The sequence below is a fragment of the Pongo pygmaeus genome, chromosome Y, assembly GCF_028885625.2.
Source record: "Pongo pygmaeus isolate AG05252 chromosome Y, NHGRI_mPonPyg2-v2.0_pri, whole genome shotgun sequence".
Classification (NCBI taxonomy): domain Eukaryota; kingdom Metazoa; phylum Chordata; class Mammalia; order Primates; family Hominidae; genus Pongo; species Pongo pygmaeus.
In genome coordinates, this window is record NC_072397.2 from 4,941,014 (window position 1) to 4,962,374 (window position 21,361).

General features: G+C 37.2%; 1 pseudogene; it reads left to right on the forward strand.

Annotated features, from left to right (window-relative positions):
- LOC129025955 (anosmin-1-like) overlaps positions 1–21,361 on the forward strand; it is a 184,445-nt pseudogene that overhangs the window by 156,951 nt on the left and 6,133 nt on the right.

The following is a 21,361-nucleotide window of genomic DNA, read 5'->3' on the forward strand; positions in this document are numbered from 1 at the left end:
ATATAGCTTTTACCTAAAAGTTCTCATGGAAATATTTGTGTATTTAGTAACATCATTCATTTTTAATCCAGTCATCCATCTGCTCATCACATTGAAATTGTGGATCTGTGAATTATGACATCAGTGTGTCTAATGCTAGGAATACTACTATATTACACATATGTACACACTGTATGCTCTAATACACTATATAGACTATATATATAGTATGGCATATATGTTCCATAATTTTCTATAAATATAGTGTGTACATAGGTGTATTATATATGTACACATATATATATGCATACATACACATGTCTACAAATACACCTGAATACCCAAATACCTATACAAATGTACACATACACATGTATAGAAACATATACATTATTCCCAGCACTATGATATGTTTTGGCACCACCTTAAAAGTGCCTGATGTTGAATTTGAGAGATAAATGTGTAAAATAATAACAAAGATCTGTGTGTTGCATACAGACAGAACTACAGGAAACAGTGGAAGCAGAAATGACCACTGTGTGGAGAATGAGTGTCACATCATCCTTCATGAAGTCCTGAAGAGTGAGCAACCAGTGGGCTCACAAGGAATAGACAACATTCCACACAATGCATCAGCATGGATGAGTGAGAGTTAGAGAAGCACATTGCATGGGCAGAGAAGTCAGCATGAGGAAAGAATGAAGGTGGATGGGCAGCCAGTCTCTCCTCTTCAGCTGTCATTCAGCTCTGAATTGCAGAGAATTGCAGAGAATTGCACCATCTAATGACTCCCTGCCCTCTCACCCTGACCACTCTTTGAACTCCAGAGACCTACCTTCAGACACCCACTCAACATCTCCACTTTGATGGCAGATATTTCAAATAAAATGTTCATGCATGAGCTCTGGATTTTCACCCATACCTGTTCCTCCCCTGGGCTCTCCTGTATCAACAAATGGCACCAAGATTCACCCTTTTGCTCAAGTCGAACATTCAGAAGTCATTCTTCATTATTCTCTGAGTTGTTTCTCTCCAGAAACCCAATTCTTCAGGAAGTCCTATTTTCTCTAATTTTAAATTCTATGCAGGAGCTGTCCAATCATTTCCCTTGTTCAGTCTATTGTCCTCTCTTTCCTGTAAATTAAAATAGTCTCCTAATTAGTATTTATGTTTCTGTTCTTTCTTAAATATCCATTCTTTAGAGAGCAAAGTAATTTTTAGAAAATATCAATCTGATGATTGACCTCTCTCTTTTTGGAATGCCATTTTCAAGACAGTTACCCAGTTATCTTCACTTCTCACTTTCCCCAAAACTTAATCCTTCACTAAATTATTCAATATTCCTTCTCAATCCCCTTCTTAGCAAAAATTCTTTAAATTCCAGCTTAATGTAAGCGCTGTCTTTTTCTACTGGTGGTGGGAATTCCAACTATTGTATGCTTTTTAGCCTCCTGGTTCTTCCAATAAACAACATTCTTTCCCCATTAGAAACTGAAACGGGATTGCAAATTCCCATAACCTCATATCTGCTTATTTCCAGAACCAAGAGCAAGGAGAAAAGAAGTCCAACCTCAGCTTGTCTTTGTTGAGGTTACATTGTCTAGAGCCTGGTCATGGTCCAGCTCACAGACAAAACTTTTATGGAACTCTGGATCTCTGTATCATATTAATAGTTTTTTCACTCTTCCTGGGGCATCCCCACACACCCTGTTAACTTGGGGAGATCTTCTTTAATTAGCTCCTTCTTCTACCCTGTCAAGTATGATTATAAACCTTTTTCTCTCCTTTAAGCCACATTGCACATAGAGTGCACAGTCTAGTCTAAATCCCTTCCTCTCAATAAGCCATGTAGTTCCCCATAAATATAAACATATCTATTATGTGGAGTGCACAGTCCAGTCTAAATCCCTTCCTCTCAGTAAGCCATGCAGTTCCCCGTAAATATAAACATATCTATCTTCATGTCCATGTTTGTCTTCTCCTGTCTTCTGTATTCTAAGGTGGAGGCATCCTTCCTTCTGCATGTGGTGGACTTCACCATGTAGTTTCTAGACCCATTCCTTCTGAGCTTAGATACCTGCATCCACTGAAGTCAAATCTCATCTATGTCAGAGACCGCAGATTATCTATATATGTGGTCATGACATCCATCATAATCCCTGGCATATAAACACGGCAACAAAAATATTCTTTAAACCAAGTTAATTAGTTATTTCCTCATTTGCCCACAGCCTCAATCAATTCCTCTGCACTGGCTTGATCTGCTCAGCTTCCAGTTCTAAAGCAAACCTTTCCTTCTTGCTGGTTTCATTCTAGCTACTATCTTATCTTTCCCCTTCCTATATGTTTTTCTCAAGTTTCTGCAATCTATTTTTCAATGTCACTTTCCACCAAATCTGCCCCTACTAATTTCTAAATCTGGTGGATGTTTTCCATTCTAATTGTATTGACCCTTCCTGTTGAGTTTGTCTTCATTTTATTACGCTTTCTCCATTGCTACATCCTGACCTTTGTATATTTGACTCCGAGATGTTTTACTTTTCTTGTACCTCTTCTCAGTTTCCTTGTAGGATCTCCTGCCTCCATCCAGCTCTGGACATTGGAGCTCTCCAGGATTCTACTTTTCTGCTCTGACAATTGAATTACTACCTACTCATCATCCCTTCCCAATGACTCAGCTCCAGCCTTGATTTCTCCACTAATACCAGATATTTATAGCCAGTCACTGTATCTGAATGTCACACAGGCATCTCAGCCTCAACATACTCCAAATTGAACTCACTCCTTCCACTTACAAAGCCTATGGTTCCCATGCATCTCTTGTCTCCATTGAGGTTGCTATTGACTAGAAACTTGGGAGACTTCCTTTTACCACTTCCTATTCACTTCGGTTTGTTTCTAGGTCCTGCAAATTTTTTCAAGACCCACAGCTTTCTTGAATCTTCCAGGAACATAGTAAGAGCTCAGTAAATTTATTGTAACTCAGCTGAATGCAACTGTCTTTCCATTCCACCAGCTCTATGCCACACTCTAACACCACAGCTTTCTTAAGATTTTGTCTGCTAAGTTCATAAATGCTAAAGGAGAAGAGAGAAAGAAATGGATTTTGTTCTCATTTTGCAACAACCAAGATTGGCCATCATTTGTAAGCCATTTGCATATGTTAACTGTGTCCTCCCAGAGTTTGTGTTTTCACTTGGTTGACTATTCCAGAGGACTTCTTTTTGCCAGTGGGAATTTTTAGCCAAGTGAGGAGACACTAGAATTATGGCAGTGAAATGAATGAAGTAGGCAGTTAAATGAAAGCGATCTATTTGACTGCCTGATTCTCTGTGCTAAGGTCCTTTGCTAATTATATTTCAAAACTGGGTAATACCTTACCTGACCAATTAAGATATATGATAGCTAACCTATCAAAGACCACTTTATTTTAAGGAGTAATTCCTTTTACATAGAAACAAAAAAGTAATAAAAGTTTTTTAAAAAAGAAGCCATAGTGCAAAGTACCTATAGTAACACATATGGTTTATGTCTCAGGTGATTCCACAGAAGAGACTGACTTTACAACAGATTATGTAGGATACAGTTGAATGTGTGACAGCATTTTATATCCCAGTGTTGATATATAATCTCATAAACACTAGTCTATTACTTTTATAAGAACATTATATATTTCATCATGAAGCAACTAGAAGTAAAGAATAATTACAACATTGTAATATAAGCAAGGGAAATTACATTTTATAGGAAGAAGAGTAGTAAATGTCAGTATATAAATTGCTTTCTGACTTATATTTTTCCAGGTCTGCAGGTTACTAGGTGTTTTAATGATAAACATTATTATGCAAGAAAAGGCTGAATGTTAATGCAGTTTTATGAAAGAGTCCCTTGAAGGAAGTACAATATAACACTATCTTTAATGGAAAGGTATCTTGTTTTTCTGGAGGCAGGAGGAATATTTCCAAGTTTGACAGGTTCCAAGTATCTTATAGTGGCCTCATGGTACTGGAATTTTTTTCTGGCTCTCCAAAACAAGAATGGATGGGAGAGAAAATACTCTGAATCTCTTGATGATCTATAAAATTAATCAAAATGTGGATGTTTGAAAATTTGTATACATATTTGATTTTCTTAATTTCTATGACTAGCAAACAGTATAAGTCAGATGTCTTAACTTTTTCAGAATATAGTAGCTATGATGTTATTCCATTTTTGCCTATTACTGAAAGCAGAGGAGACATTATAAAGTCAGGGTCATACTCCTTACATTGTAGTTTTTCTGTTTTTTCCCTTGCATGTGTCAGAAACACTAATTGTTGGTGGATTTCTCCTCTTGAATTATTTTAGTAAAGCAATGATGGTTCAATCTTGAGATATATAGAAATATGTTTTTACATCTATAATTAAAGATTAAAGTTTGCCTAGGATATAAAGCAAGTAGGAAGACGAGATATACAGTGAGGTTAAAAATAGTATATAAACTTAGTATCCATCTAAATGTAATATCTATCTTAGTTATCTGCTGGTGAATTCTCAATATCACAGATCATTAGGAACATAAATGCTGATCCTGGCTGCCCACAGTTGCTCATGCCTGCAATCTCAGCAATTTGGGAGGAAAAGATGGGAGGATTGCTTGAGGCCAGGAGTCAGAGGTCAGTCTGGGCAACATAGTGAGACTGTGTCTCTAGAAAAAAAAAAAAAAAAAAGCCAGACTTGGTGGTACATGCCTGTAGACCCAGCTACTTGGAAGGCTGAGGCAGGAAAATCACTTGAGCCCAGGAGTTCAAGGCCACAATGAGCCATGATGGTGCCATTGCACCCAGCCTGGGAGACAGAGAGAAACCCTAACCCTTAAAAGAAAAGAAAAAGAAAACTTAGATTCTTAGTTATATCATGAAGACTTTGGGTATAACTAAGAGGATTCCTTAACTCCATGGTGGTGTCGAGAAAGTGACAGACTTTGGCTAGGATAACTATGAGCTTTCTATGGCTGGTTCTTATCTCTTTTCCTGAGTTCTAAGCTTCCTATGTTATCGGTTACACTGGCTCTCAAAAAGTAGCAACTTAGTAAATGATTCTCAGTTATCCACACATTGATTTGACCCTTTTAAGCTAAAATAGCCTAAATGCAAATCTAATAAATGCGCATTTTTATTTTCCTTTAGTCTGGTCCATTGGATAGACAATTCATTGGGCATGCCAGTGTCAGGAAAAATTGAGTTGATGTAGATTATCTTCTGGGGTCCACAGCTTTCCTTGACTGATCTTGTCTTACCCCAGGTTGGGCATGTTCTCCCCATCTCATCTTTTTATCTTCCTCTCACCCGCCCAAGGATGCAAACCTCACTGCTTTTATTAGAAGAGTTTCAATAACACATTGTTTATAGGCATAAAATCAATACAGCTTACCCTTTTATCTCTCAGAGGGCTATTTGGAATTCAGAAAGCAGAGAAGTCTTGCATCAAAAGGCAGATTTCTATGTATGCAACCTCTAAATTCAGGGAGTAGGTGAGGGAGAAATTTGAGACTAGGGAATTTTTTCATGTTCTAATTATTAAACCATATAAATGGGTAATCTCTAAGACTCAGTACATGGTGATGGAAACAGAACTTTGGCATCGGATGGCCCTGGGATTAAATCTAACCTTCACACTTTAAATTATGTGAAACTGGACACAATTCTTAGTATTTTTGAGTGCTGATTTTTTCATCTTTAATGTATGCTAATTCCTCTCTCTCAGGGGTCTGGAAAGTATGGCCCACAGGCAAAATCCAGGCCCTGCCTAGTTTTGAAAATAAGATTTTAATAATCTGTGACATTTTGTTGGCACAGGGTCACATTTGTTTACATATTGTTTACATATAATCTCTGGCTGTTTTGGCAGCAGAACAGTAATGGAGTAGTTGGGAGAGAGATGCATCTGCAAAACCAAAAACATGTACTGTATGATCCACAGAACCAAAATATTTACTATCTGGCCATTTAGGAAAAGTTTACTGACCCCTGCTTAATTTTATAGAATGGCTCTATGAATATAAATTAGTCTTCACTATTCACCACCCCAACCAAGCCCCTGAGGAACACACCTGGAGTCAAAAGTCAGGTGTAGTGGCATGTGCCTAGACTCCTAACAATTTAAGGCATTCAGGCAGGAGGATCACAGGAGCCACCAACATAGTGAGACTCTGTTAAAAAAAAAAAAAGTGAGGTTTATTGCTCTTCCTGCAACATGCTTGAAGCTCATGTCAAAGGATTACTGTATCGGCATAAATAAAACACCCCAAATAGCCCCAGGTAAATGAGCATTTGGTAATATATTTGGTATAAAGAGCCATCAATTCATAGATTTATTCATTTCATTTCATCCAATACATATTAGGCAGCTACCATGTATGTGTTTTCTGAGCTAGGCATTTTGTAGCAGACTTCTGGGTTGAGTATGAGGAACAAATTAAAGAAAAAAGGAATACTTAAAACTGAAAAAATACAGGAGCACAAAATAGTGGTGTGTTTTGATTTACTTTGGAACATGTTCACCAAGGAGAGCTTCTGAGAAGTTTACAAGGACAAAGTAGGTTGAAAGAAACAAACAGCGCTGGTGCATTCCGAGCTAAAGCAATCAGAAGTATAGATACAAAGAAAACCAGCAGATTTGGGGAATTAGGAATGGCATTAAAGAGAAAGATACAGCTAAATTAAAACAGAATAATAAAAAGCAAATGAAAACTAGAGTCATATCATAACCCTACACAACAATACTGTAAGAAATCTCCTATAGTTAGAATGAAAGCATGGACTGAAATGTCTGATTCAAAGAAATATTTAATGGTATTTTGATTTGTAGTAGCATGTCTCTTTCTCCCACTGGATATGAGATACACAGGGCTTCAAATCCTTCTTGTTCAATTTTATGTTGTCCTAGCAGTGCAACAAATGTGTTGAATACATTTTTAAATGGACAATAGGGAAAAACAATTTTATGCTTTTAAAAAGCAACCAATAATGAACATGTGAACATCCCTCATCTCATCTTTCCTGGTGTCTTCACAAAATACCATGTCATATGGCAGCAGTTATACTGCCATGACTTAATTCCTCAGAAAACCTGTGGCCACTTTTTCTAAGAACAGAAATTGACTGGTCAGACTGATGCTGTTCCACTGGGTAGGGGCCTTTGGTCAAGCTCACTGCCGGCACACCATCATTAGAGCAGATTTGTCTGGTGGTATTTTGAGAGCCTCTTAAGTACAAAATCTTTATCTCTGCAACTCCTAGCTCAATGCCTGGCTCTTGGGAAGTGCTCAGAATTGCTGACAGAACGATATAGTGAATGAAAGAATGGATTCTTACACTCCATTGCTCAACTTGATATACTGCTGCCTTTGCATTTCATTTCATTTGCTGGATATTTTAAAGTTTCACTTTAATGTCTGTCAGAATTTGCATGTCTTGTTACTAATCTGAACAGCACACAAATTGGTTGCTGAGTGCTGAAGCTGAAGTGGGCATTGTCAACTGAGCAGATGCAATTTGATCTTTGTTATTTGACAAAATTGAATCATATTTCTGTTTAGAGCCCTGTACCAAGTGTTGATGTATAATGCTCATACTTCCACATTGCATATAGGTTTTCCATGAAAACCTATCTACTGTTTTCATGACATGGTATTAAATATTATTTTATTTTCCTCATAACTATAAAAAAGTCTATAATGAAAATACTATTTATACTTATGATTTATGTTGGAGCATCTTTCAAGCCTGGTGAATGCATATTACTTAGCAATTTAAATTCTGGGGATTACATGTAATATACTTTCAGTATTCCAGTGGATTTTGAAGCGGAGGTTCATTAACTTGAACATGAAAGAATAAGCAATTACATTGTCTTTTACTTTAAAAAAAAACAGACCCTGAATATGAATAAATAACAGGACAAAATGAAGTATACTGGGATTAATATCAGCTTATATAATTATTTGTAACAAGTAACTTAGAATGTTGTACTTTGTTGTAGAAGAACAGCTTGCAAAAACTAGAAAAGGTGAAATTCAAACACAGCCCCCTTTTCAAAGACAATGACCCACTTGCCTTCTGGAAATCAGAGCTCTCTTCTGTCAGGATGGCCAAATGCAGGTTAAAGTCTATTGGAAGAAGACAGAAGATACATAAACATCGTTTACTTATTTCTTACTTGCTTTAAACAGCACAGTAATGTAGAGACTCTGAAGAAATAAATATCATGCCACGTACTGATACTAAGACAAACAGTTGTTGAACAAAACACTGAGACACTATTTTTTTAAATGTCATGATCTATTTAAGTCTGAATTTGTTGACAATTCTCATATTTTGAAATCCACAACAGTCAGTTACTTGAATGTTTTTATTTCAGGGATATTGGCCTGTCTTCATTTCTTTCCCAGAGGTCTGATTGGCTGATTTTATATCCAAAACACTCAAAATCTTCATTATTTTAAGTTGCAAAATTATTTTTGCATTATTTTGAGTTGCTTATAAATTATTTCTTATTTTTTATAACAGATCCATAATACAAATAATTTAGAAAATAGGAGGAGAAGCTCACCTATTAGCTAAATGTCATTTCCTGAAACAACATTGTAGTAGGTTTCCTTTCAGAAATTTTCTATGCATCTGTCTTTCACTGTGTGTGTGTGTCTGTAAATCATACACACATATTCCTGTGTAACATTATTTGAATTGCTATATTGTCATGCATTTTTCATAATATTTTATAAATGCTACTTTGTATGGGTATATCTTAATATCATAACATGTCATTGTTCCAGTAAAATAAAACATTTTGGTTCCTGTAGAATTTCTATTTTCTAATTAAGGTTTCAATGTATTTATCCTTAGGATAGATTTTATTTGTTTGAACATTTATCTTTAGATGAATTCCTTTTGTTTGTGTCTTTTAGTCTTAGAATATTTATTTTTCTATTATTGAGGTAGTACTTTTAGAATTTATTGAACTTTTTTTTTTTATTTTTCACCCTTATGCCTTTTAAAAACATAAGCAGAATAGATTGTTTTAAGAGTTAGGTTTTCAAATTCTCCTTGTTCTGAAATTCTCTTTTATTCAAGTTATTGATGGGCCATGTGCCATAAGTGGTATTAGTGGTGGAGTGGTTCCTATTCCAGAATTCTCTTTCAAGTGACTGAAATCCATTCTGCAACTAAAATAATAATATTATTAATATTAACATATTTTATTCCTATGTTAATTAAAATTAGTTTATTCAATATTTATTGTGTTGAGATTATGTTAATATTATATGTCCATGTTATAATTAATAATTTTATAATCAATATTAAATAAGAAAATTATTTGATAAGTTGTATTGATTGATTAAAATTATGTATCAATATATTCATATTAACAAAATATAACCTATTTTATTAATAATATTAAAATTTTAAACATCTAATGTAATGAAAATGTAAAAGCGTGCTATTGAAAAAGTAAAAAAGTAAACAGTAACCATTACCATTGTGACTTTTAAAGTCAAGATTTCTTTTGCCAATATTTAAAATTTATCAGAATGGAATCACACAATTTATACTTGTATTTGTCTTCTTGCCATGAGAATTTTATGAGAAATTAGTGCATTTTTTTGCATGAAGCAATAATTCATTATTTTACAGTGCTGCCTGGATGTCCCTAATATACCTCAATCTATGTATCTTTACAGCTGTGGATTTACTTGTTCCCAGGTGGAGCTATTAAGAATACTACTGCTGGCTGGGCATGGTGGCCCATGCCTGTAATCCCAGCACTTTGGAGGCCGAGACAGGTGGATCACAAGGTCAATAGATTGAGACCATCCTGGCTAACACAGTGAAACCTCGCTCTACTAAAAATACAAAAAAACCCCAAAAAACTAGCCGGGCGTGGTGGCAGGTGCCTCTAGTCCCAGCTACTCAGGAAGCTGAGGCAGGAAAATGATATGAAGTGTGAACCCAGGAGGCGGAGCTTTCAGTGAGCTGAGATCGTGCCACTGCACTCCAGCCTGGGTGACAGAGCAAGAATCAGTCTCAAAAAAAAAAAAAAAAAAAAAAAAAAAAAAAGAATAGTACTGCTGTGAATGCCCTGTGACCACATGTTGTTTGATGCATATTCTTCCATAGAGGTGGGATTCTTAGATTGTAGGGTACGACAAGCTTTAGAAAACATTAACAGTTTTCCAAGATGGTTGTGTCAGTTAACATGTTTACATTCTCACCAGCAGGGTATGATGGTTCCAGGTGCTCCACATCCTCTCTGCCATGTGGTATTTTCCATCTTTGTAAGTCCACCCATTCTGGTATGTGTGTAGTGATACCTCACTGTTATTTGAATCTACATTTTTCTGATCTCCAAGGAGTTGAGCACCTTTTTGTAAGTTTCCTGGCAATTGGATTTCTCTTATTTGGAGGACTCTTTCAACTATTTAGCTACCATGTCCTGCAAAAATGTTTTTTATGTTGTACATATGAATCATTTGTTGGTTTAATAAATATTTTCTTCCACTCTGATCCTCTCTTGAATTTTTAACTTTCTTAGTGGTTCTTAATTTTAGAGATGAGCAATTTGTCATTTTGTTTCCTTTAGGTTTAGTGTTCTCTGTGTCCTCATTAGGAAATCCTTTTTCATACAAAGGTCACAAAAATATTTTCCTTTCTTGCCTTCTTGTCTACTGTTTCACCTTTTGTGTCAGTCCATTTTCATACTGCAATTAAGAAATACCCGAGACTGGGCAATTTATAAACAAAAAGAAGTTTATTGGACTCACAGTTCCATATGGCTTGGGAGACCTCAGAATCATGGCAGAAAGCAAAGGAGGAGCAAAGCCACGCCTTGCATGGTGGTAGGCTAAAGAGCATGTGCAGGAGAACTGCGCTTTATAAAAACATCAGATCTCATGAGACTTACTCACTATCACCAGAACAACATGGAAAAGCCTTGTCCCCATGATTCAATTACCTCCCATCGGGTCTCTCTCATGACACATGGGGATTATGAGAACTACAACTCAAGATGAGATTTGTGTGGGGACACAGTCAAATCATATCACGTTTTATTCTTAGGCTCTTTTATCCAGAGTTGATTTTTGTTGTAGAGGGTCAATGTTCTTTTTTTTTTTTTTCTTCTTATCTTCTCCGATTATCTCATTGTATATTTTAAAAATGATTATTTTCCTCAAAGCTGTACTGTGCATCATTTGCCCTAATTAATGCATATATGTGCAAGTTAATTTTTGGACTTTCTATAGAGTCATTTGGACTATTTTTACAGTGTTTTGACAATACTTTACTAACATAACTACTGTAGATTTATAAATATTTCTAATGATAGTCCTACAGTTTTTACTTCTTTTTCTAATTTTGTCAACTATTCTTGCCCCTTTGCATTTTTACATACATGTTTGAATTAGTTTTCAATTTTCACAAAGGCCTCCTGAGATATTTATTGAGATTTCAATTCATCCATGAAGAATTCGGATATTAAAAATTTATTCCAATCTACAAACACAGTGTGTTACTTTTAACATTTTTCTCTCAATAATGTTAAATAACATATTGGATAGAGAGTATGACACTTTATAATATGATTATGCCAAGTTATTTGTATTTATTTATTTTTATCCTATTGCAGATGACATACTTTTTCTTCACTTTTACTCTCTGATTTTTGTTGTTGGTATATTGTAAATATGTTTTATATTCATATATTGTCTGTGAATCCAGCAATATTTTTTAGTATCTTGTTAATTATAACATTTTCTCTGATGATGCGTTTGCATTTTTTCTACAAAAACCACCACCTAGTCTGTAAATAATAAGAATTTTATATTTTCATTTCCAGATCTTTGACATCTTAAGTTTTCCCTTGCCTTAACACCGGCAAAGACTTTAGTACAATGGTGACTAAAAGCAATGATATTAGGCATGATGTTCAAGTGTAAGGTTTTTGAAGACATCCCTGGTCAGATTAATACAATCTTCTTACTTGCAAAGTTTTTGTTGTTAATGGATACTGGTTTTTATCAAATATTCTTACTTCATCTAGTGAAATGATCATACATTTTTCTTCTTTATTCTGTTAACATGATGAACTAGAGGAAACATTATAGATCACCTCCTACGTCTGTTGTGAGGAGTAAATGAGATTATACATCCAGATTGGTTGGACCAGTGCCTGACACAAAGGAGACACCTTAGGTGTTTCAGTGTGAGGATTCTTTACGGCACTGCTTATAGTGCAGAGAGAGGACAGGATGTCAGGACAGACGTAAAGAGCCTCTGAGCCCAGCCTTGTAAGGCTTAATGTTGCTTTAGGACTGACTTTCAATGTTTTCACCTTTGTGAACAACAAAGAGCAGTGCTTTAAGACATGATTTAATTGTCCAATTTGCAATACAAGTGCTACAAAACTTAAGCATCTTATTAAATTTGGCAGAGAAAAGGGATTCACCTTCACTGCACTATATCAGCAAGCAGTAATATGACCAATATTCCCATATAATAATGTTTTCAGTGCATGACAAATAGGAAACATGGTTGTTGGCATAGATACATACACATATACACACATATACGCATATATAAACATGCATTAATTTGAATAACTCAAAGTTAGAAATAAATGTGAGGAATATCAGTGGTTTTCTCAAATACCGAAATCTTTAAAGAAACCATAAGCAGAGAATTGTGTCAATATTTATTAATCAATATTAGAATCCATAGTATTACCAATTTACAATGCATGAAATTGTGGACTTGACAATAAAGAGATAAGATCCAAAGGCAAGGAGTGACGTTGATTTGGGTTCCAAAAGTGATGCTGAGTTGATTGATGTTTAGTGACTTGGACCCTGGGCCACAAAGGAGAAGCTGGGAGTGATGAGCTCCTGTGATGGAGGTAAACTAGCCTCTATTTGTCAGTAATGACTTGTTTCACTAATGAAAATGCCTCGCAGTCAGTGTTCAAACTGTTTTCTTCATACCCATTTCCAGCCTTTGAGCTCCATTAACCTCCAGGAATGCTACCTACTGCAGACCAACATTAAGCCATCATCTAATAAGTACATATCCATGTTGGTCAGAGAACATTCTTTGTGGCTGGCCAAAACCTTGATTCCAAAGATATAACTGATGTCAAATATATTTCTAAAAGAGAATGTTCTGTTCAGTGGCCTTCAACAGTTGACACTGTAGCCTCCAGTCAAAACTATTGTGGTTACAGTGTTACTGCCTACTCAAGAGACAGAGATTCATTCTACATCTTTAGTGACATGTCAGGATTTGTTCGTGGATTTTTTTGTAGACCATGCGTCTGCTCCTTGCCATTTCAACTCATGCCTTCTCTACATATTCATGCTAAAACTTTCTTTGAAGTGACAGGAAGTTCTTGAAAACACTTGGTATGGATTCCCTTCAAAAGGATGGCAAAAATATGGAATTTAGCATTTTGCTTTTACCTTGTTTAGGAAGATCCTCCCAAAGAGTTTGGAACTTAAAAGGAACATTGTGTAAAAATATCTAAACAGAATACTTATGACTCTACTGAGTACGCTAAGCCCTTTACCAAAATAATAGGGTGTAAAAACAAATAGAGCTTAATTTTCCTACACAAATCCTGTGTCTGACAGCTGGTGGCAGAATCTTTTCATTTTCAATTGAAGTGACAAAGGAAATATAGAAAAAAAAAGAAAGGGAAGAAAGGTCTGGTTGTTCTTTTAAGTTAAACCTTTAGATATATAGTAAACATTGCAAAAGTAATAAAAGCCTTTAGATGAGTATTTTAATACATCCAAAAATGGTATGTTCAACTTTCATTTGAAAATGCAAAGTTTTAAAACTTTGAATTGGCCAGGCACCATGGCTCACGCCTGTAATCCCAGCACTTTGGGAGGCCGAGATGGGCGAATCATGAGGTTAGGAGTTCAAGACCAGTCTGGCCAATATGGTGAAACCCCGTCTCTACTAAAAATACAAAAATTAGCCAGGCATGGGTTGTGCACCTGTGGTCCCAGCTACTTGGGAGGCCGAGGGAGGAGAATCACTTGAACCCGGGAGGCAGAGGTTGCAGTGAGCCGAGATCATGCCACTGACTACAGCCTGTGTGACAGAGTGAGACTCAGTCAAAAGAAACAACAACAACAACAACAACAACAAAAACCACCTTTGAATTAGCTTAGATATCAATGAGTGCATTTCCATTTACGTTTTGTCTTCTTTTGCAAATGGACACAAATTACTGACTTTATGCCAGGGTGTGTGTCATATGATGGGAATACAATAATGGATAAGAGAGATTTCCTACTTTTAAGGAACTTGCAGTTCTGAGGCTTAGGCGGGTAGGCAGTTGCCACATAATAAGACATTATTCTTCATAGCAGTCTGGATAAACAGCTGAAGTAGTTGAGAGCAGAGAGATTTTGATATTGTGTGCAGAGGAATTTTCACAGAGGAAGTGAAGTTTAAGGTACATTTTAAAGGCTGAATTACTTCTTTTGGCCAGGGAAGATGAACACTTCTGGCCCAGGAAATGAAGAGGTGCAGCTTGGAGAAAGATCGGAAATGTCAAGTATTGGTGAGGAAGTGACTGTGTGAAGCTGGAGAGACAGATCAATGTCGAGTGATGGAGAAGCTTATATGTTATGCCAGGAAGCCTGGATTTTGTTCTACATGGAGGAGAGGGATGTGAAGTAGCAGGGGAAGTTCTGAGGAGGACTTGGAGGTGTTAGCAAAACAAGTGTGCAAGGAGAATGGATTGGAAAAGTTCAGAGAGAGTATGTCAGTTAATTTCAGTAGCGAAGACAAGAAATAATCAGATCGTGAATTAAAGACAGCAGTAGGAGGAGGAAGGTTGGTGAGTTACGTAAGAGTATTACACAAGTGACCACATAATTTATTGTCTGAACTGGGATTTATTTGAGAATAAAAGGAGACATTTGTAAACCTTATTCCCCACCAAGAGACATAGACTGTAACTCTCCCAGGAAAGCCAGGATGTATGGCCGCTTGGATATTAAGACCTGGCTAAAGAGAAAAAGAGAAATGGATCTAAATCGATCCATTTAGCTTGAATGACTTCTAGCTTGAATGACTAACAGTACTTTGACTAACAAAGATTGCTAGCAGTAGAATTATATGTTTCCTGGGATATGTCTCCATGATATGGAGAATTTGGTTTTGGTGTGTCGAATTTGAGGTAACTGCATGATTGTCAGAAAATGTCATAGGCAGTCAGGAATACATACTTATAGCTCAGGAGGTAGCTCTGTGACAGTATTGTAGATTTGACTCGAGCTGTGGTCAATCCACTGACTATACTATCAGGGGATCTACAAATGTTAGTTGATTTCCATTGGATCACACACTCACTTAATATTAGGAGCTGAGAACAGCTTATGCTCTAATTAGAGTTTTGTATTTTTCCAAAAAGTCCTTTTTCTTAAATTTTATCCATTCCCACTTCCCTTGTTATTTTAAATCTGAAAGCCAAATGAACATATAAATTGTAGCAGAGCTCTTGATGTTGAACACATGATAGAAGGGAGTGGTAGAAAGTTTTTCGAAGTCCAAAGAACAATGAAGAGGAAAGTATGTGTTTCAAACTTCTTCCACATTTTTCCTCCTTACAGAAACCTTTTATGTACTCACCACATGATCTACAGAATCCCAAACCAAAGTTTCCCCAGACACTCATAAAACACATTCTTATTCATAATGATCACACATGTAGGAAAGGAGGCCTTTGAAATGGACTCAGTATTACTAGCATAGGAGCCCTGTATGGAATGTGAATATCAGTACAGTTTCTGTCATGGGAAAGGACACTTTGGCTGGATTTTCTGGATTTTCTGACTCTGTAAAATGAGAAATTGTCTGCTCTGTATGAAACTCAATAGACCCATCTAAAGTGGTTTCAAACTCCTTGACAAGTAGCCGAATATTTTTGAATGATAATTTATTTCCAATTGTGGACACACTGAGTTGAAAACCTAAAAGGACTTACTGCTTTTGGCAGATAAGGGAAGAAAACAATCTTGTTCATTAATCAAAACTCAATTATAAACAGAAATGGGTTTTTACATCACATTTCCTAAAAGTGTTGGTGGGTAAAATATTGCTTTTGGACTTGGAGTTAGGGACCTAAAAGCCCAAATCTATTCATTTCCCTCAAAATTTCTCAGAGACTGTTTCAGTTATTAGGATGTAGCATGTAGTTTCATAGATAAATGAGTTAAACGTCAAATATTAGCTTTCTTTACTTAATACACATAGTAGTTGGGTTATAATAGTGAATGCTCTGGGAGAAAATAAATATTTTCAACATTGCATTTGTAGAACAAACATTATTTTAAAACAATTTTACTTAGCTAATTTTGTTAGCAATCTTATTACTATGTTGATATTAGTTCATTTTTGCTGTGTAATAATAGAATAAACAATTGTTTTAAGCTTTCTGGCTGGCCTTCCTTCCTTCCTTCCTTCCTCCCTTCCTTCCTTCCTTCCTTCCTTCCTTCCTTCCTTCCCTTCCTTCCTCCCTCCCTCTCTTTCCTTCCTTCCTCCCTCCTTCCCTCCCTCCCTCTCTCTCTTTCTTCTTCTCTTTCCCTTCCCTTCTCTTTCTTTCTTTTTTTTTTTTTGTCATAGAGACAAGGTCTTGCTCTGTCACCCAGACTGGAGTGCAGTGGCATGATCATGGCTCACTGCATCCTCAAACTCCTGGCCTCAAGCAATCCTCCTGCCTCAGCTTCCCGAGAAGCTGGAATTACAGACATGCACCACCATGCCCAGCTAATTTTCTTTTTTCTTTTCTTTTTTTTTTTTTTGGAGTTTCTGTCTTGTTGCCCAGGCTGGAGTGCAATATTGCAATCTCAGCTCACTGCAACCTCTGCCTTACAGGTTCAAGCAATTCTCCTGTCTCAGCCTCCCAGGTAGCTGGGATTACAGGTATGTGCCACCACGCTCGGCTAATTTTGTATTTTTAGTAGAGACAGGGTTTCTCCATGTTGGTCAGGCTGGTCTCGAACTCCTAACGTCAGGTGATCCACCCACCTCGGCCTCCCAAAGTGCTGGGATTACAGGCGTGACCCACAGTGCCTGGCTTCCCAGCTAATTTTTTAAAAAATATATTTTTTGTAGAGATGCAGTCTTGCTATGTTGCCCAGGATGGTCTCAAACTGCTGGCCTCAGGTGATCCTTCAGCCTCAGCCTCCCAAAATGCTGGGGTTGAAGGCATGAGCCACTGCATCTTGATGGTTTTCTGGCTCTAGACTTCGTGTTTTTACAACACAAATGTGAAAAGTTAGCTCAGACATAGAAGAAACCTTTATGCTTCTGTTTTAAGTAGAAATGCCTATGTGATACTCAAAAATTCTTATTTTAGTTCTACAACATCAGAAAGTTCTGTTTCACCAAATCATTTTTACAGATAAGAGTATGAGGCATTGATCCATGAGAGGACTTCATTCAACTAACCTTTATTGAGCACCTACTGTATTCAATGCACCATTTCTGATGCTAAAACACTGCAAAGAGGCAGACAGAAATCCCTACCCTGATGGAATTGGCATTCTGTGACACCTCTCTAAATGTGTGCCCCCTTCCCTGGTGCTGTGACTTACAATACCTATTACACCAATTATTATTCTGGAGAACCCAAGGATTGCCTCTTTCTCAGAGCTCTAATGTCAATAACCCTATCATTCCTGGTCATTAGACTTTTGCAAACTGAGGAATTCACATTTAATGAAAAATTTTAGAGCTCTTTATTTGTGCCAGACACTGTGAGTTACATCTATTTGAAAAGAAAATTAGGTCCATCTAATTTTTGAACCATAGTTGAAGCATATTACAAGTATCACTTAAAAATACTTTTTAAGTACTTTCTTTGTAATGTCATTTATTTGTGGAAGGAATTAAGCTAAGGTACCAGATCAGTTGGGTATTTAGCACAGAATTTTCATTTACAGCCCTTCAGGAAGTGTTTGGCTATTTATTTTATTTAATTATTATTTTTTTAAGACAAAGTTTTACTCTTGTTGCCCAGGCTGGAGTGCAATGGCACGATCTCAGTTCACTGCAACATCCACTTCCCTGGTTCAAGTGATTCTCCTGCCTCAGCCTCCCGAGTAGCTGGGACTACAGGCAGCTGCCACCATGCCTGGCAGAAATCAGCATGGTAGCTACACCAAAGTTGAGTCTGGAAAGCCTCCACATGGGAGAGAAAGGAGGGAGCATCAGCTCTTCAAGGGACTAGCTCAGGTGGAAGCAGACATTTGGGAGCTGTCAGCAGAAAAATTTTTCAAACCATGGGAATCAATCAAGTGATTCATGGAGGTGACACAGAGAGAAGATGAAAGTGCAGTGAGCTCAGACATGGCGAGATTTAGGGCTAACAAAAGGGAAGGAACCCAAAAGGAGTGCCCCATGTGTCACTCTTGATACTGCCTCCCATGAAAATATAATTGCGTTGTAAAATATGTAAAGGAATTTTAGGATATGGAGGATTCCCAGGGCAGCCAAGCCTCCTCGTATTGCTGTAATGTAGCCACCCCATGTCCCCTGACTGCTCTTCACCAAAGACCCTTAGTCACCCGTCATGCTCCCTTCTCATGTCAGCACTTTGACATGTGCTGTGTATTCCCTGCTGGTAGGGCTTTTAAGCTGCCCAATATTGTAACCATGGCCGTCTGCAGCTGTTTAAATTTAAATTAATTAAAATGAAACAGAATAAAGAATTTAATTCCTCTGTTAAACAGAGGACGTGTGAACTGCTTTATAGGCACAAGTGACTAGTGTTTACCACAGACAGAACATTTCCATCACAACTGCCAGTTCTGTTGGACAGGGCTGGCTGAGAATGCCCTCCCACAGGTTTCTGCAGTGCCACTACCCACTGCTACACTTTCTTCAAGTCCTGACTCAGAATTGAACACATGCCAGCTGCCTTATATAAAATCAGCACTTTTTGTCAATCCACTCTACTGCCCTTACCTTCGTTTTTGTATGTTTGTTTGTTTGTTTTGGGGGGTGGGGGACAGAGTTTCGCTCTTGTTGCCCAGGCTGGAGTGCAGTGGCATGATCTTGGCTCACTGAAACATTCACCTTCCAGTTTCAAGAGATTCTCTGGCCTCAGCCTCCTGAGTAGCTGGGATTACAGGCGCCTGCCACCACGCAGCTAATTTTTGTATTTTTAGTAGAGAGGGGGTTTCACCATGTTGGCCAGGCTGGTCTCAAACTCCTGACCTCATGATCTGCCTGCCTCAGCCTCCCAAAGTGCTGGGATTACAGGCGTGAGCCACCATGCCCAGCCACCTTCTGTATTTATATGTAGACTTACTACCTTCTAACATAATATCTATCTTATCTATGTATTGTATTTGTTCCCTGTTATTATTGGCCCCATTACTATGTAAAATTCAGGAGGACAGCAACCACTCCTGTGTGATTATTTCACTGCTGTTGAATGGAAGAACATGAACACACTCAGTGATTTACTTCAGCGTTGTGCATAGCCTATAATTCTTTTTTTTTTTTTAAATAAAAGCTTGATGTCTGCTGTGTAAAAATTAAAACCTCTAGTATGTGATTTCCCTTTTAACTAAATGCCGTGAGTGCCCACTTTTCTATCTGTTTGCTTTCTCTGATTTAAAGTTCTTTTCTTTTTCCGAAGTGCTCAAAGCGAAGTTCCCACTAGATCAACCCAATTTCATTAAATAGTTTTCTCCCTGAAAACCCCCATCAAACACTTGGCATGATGTTGGGGACAAGATGTTAAATCAAGCGCAAAATGGTGCCGTTTGGTGCCATTTCACACCCCTCGGACGCACTGGGGTGATTAATAAACCCCAGACTGTCAAGGCCTGCTTTCCCACATTCATTGAGTTGCTTGCCATTATTTTGTCTTTTTTTTCCCCCCACTTTATTGTCCAAAGTAAAGAAATGTACAGAAAATATGCCTCTTGCCCTGAGAATAAACGTGTTCAAAGGGTCAGTCTGCTGGCCTGTGTTTGAGAACACCAAGTCATATTTCAGTAGGGATCAGCCATACAGAAATGCCACAATGCACTTTGTTAAGGGAGAGTGGGAAGCATATGTCCCAAGTTCTTTTGATAAAAGAACTTCTTTATGGTAATAGATAACAGGAAATAAATGTAGATAGCCAATTCTGTAAGTGTGAAGGCAATGTTTTTGTTCTTCTGTGGATTCAATAGTATCTCATCTTTATCAAAAAAAAAATGTAGGATTGAGAAACTTCTGATGATTCTCTTTTACAACAGGAATTACAAGAGCTGTTGGTAGGTGTTGCCTTTCATTGTAGGGCTTTGCTTACTGTAAAAACCATGGCTAGGTTATTCTCAAGACATTTTGGAATCATTTTGCTATGACTTTACTAATTTTTTTTTCTACTTAGTACTTGCACTTCAACACAGGTTTTCCCTTGGCAGTATGTTACTTTTTTCCCTTACTTTGTTCTTAACGATTAAGTATTCAGAATTATTAATTATTATAATTATTAAATAATCACAATCTCACCTCCTTTGGCTCATCTGTGCATTTATTTGTCACCTGTAGAGTTTAATTTCCTCCCTTTTCTCAAGTTCAAGAACCCCAGGCTACACAGAATGTAACATCCAGCCTATTATTTCTGTTTGTGTGTTTTGGCATTATAGATCCTACTGTCAACCGATATCATGTGTGGTGGTTTCCTGAAGCATGTGCCCACAACAGAACAACCGGATCAGAAGCATCATCTGGCATGACCTATGTAAGGACATGGTCTCTCGGCCAACTTGATCTGTGAACATAATTAGACAGGAAGATGTTGAAACTAGACAGGTCAAACAGATAACTCACTCTCACAAATCAGCTATTAAGTAATGACTTGATGGAAGCGGAAAGCAGAATGGTCATTATATTCACTCATTCTTTTATCCATTCACACCATTGCACTGGGAGCTTACTCTGTTATCAACATGGAGCAAAACCTAAAGTGCAGAGACTAAAGACACAGTTCTTAAAGAACTCCCATATTTCAGGTGGAAATATGTCTGAGGATCTGTGTGCTTTATCTTAACTGGACAAAACCTTTGAATTATTTTCTGAATTTTGACATGTCACCGTGATCTAAAGGTGTAATTGTACAAGTGAATTTCTATGTGACCCTATCATTTAGCACCATGTCCCTAACTGCCATCAGCTCAGTTAGTGAAATAATCTCCCTGTCCTGTATAGCATGCACCAATATTTTGACTTTTAACTTTAAGAGAACATTAAACTCTCTGAGGATAGCAACTCTGTCAATATTGCCCAAAATGTTATTCCAAGTATTTTGAGGTGAATACATGAATTATAGATTA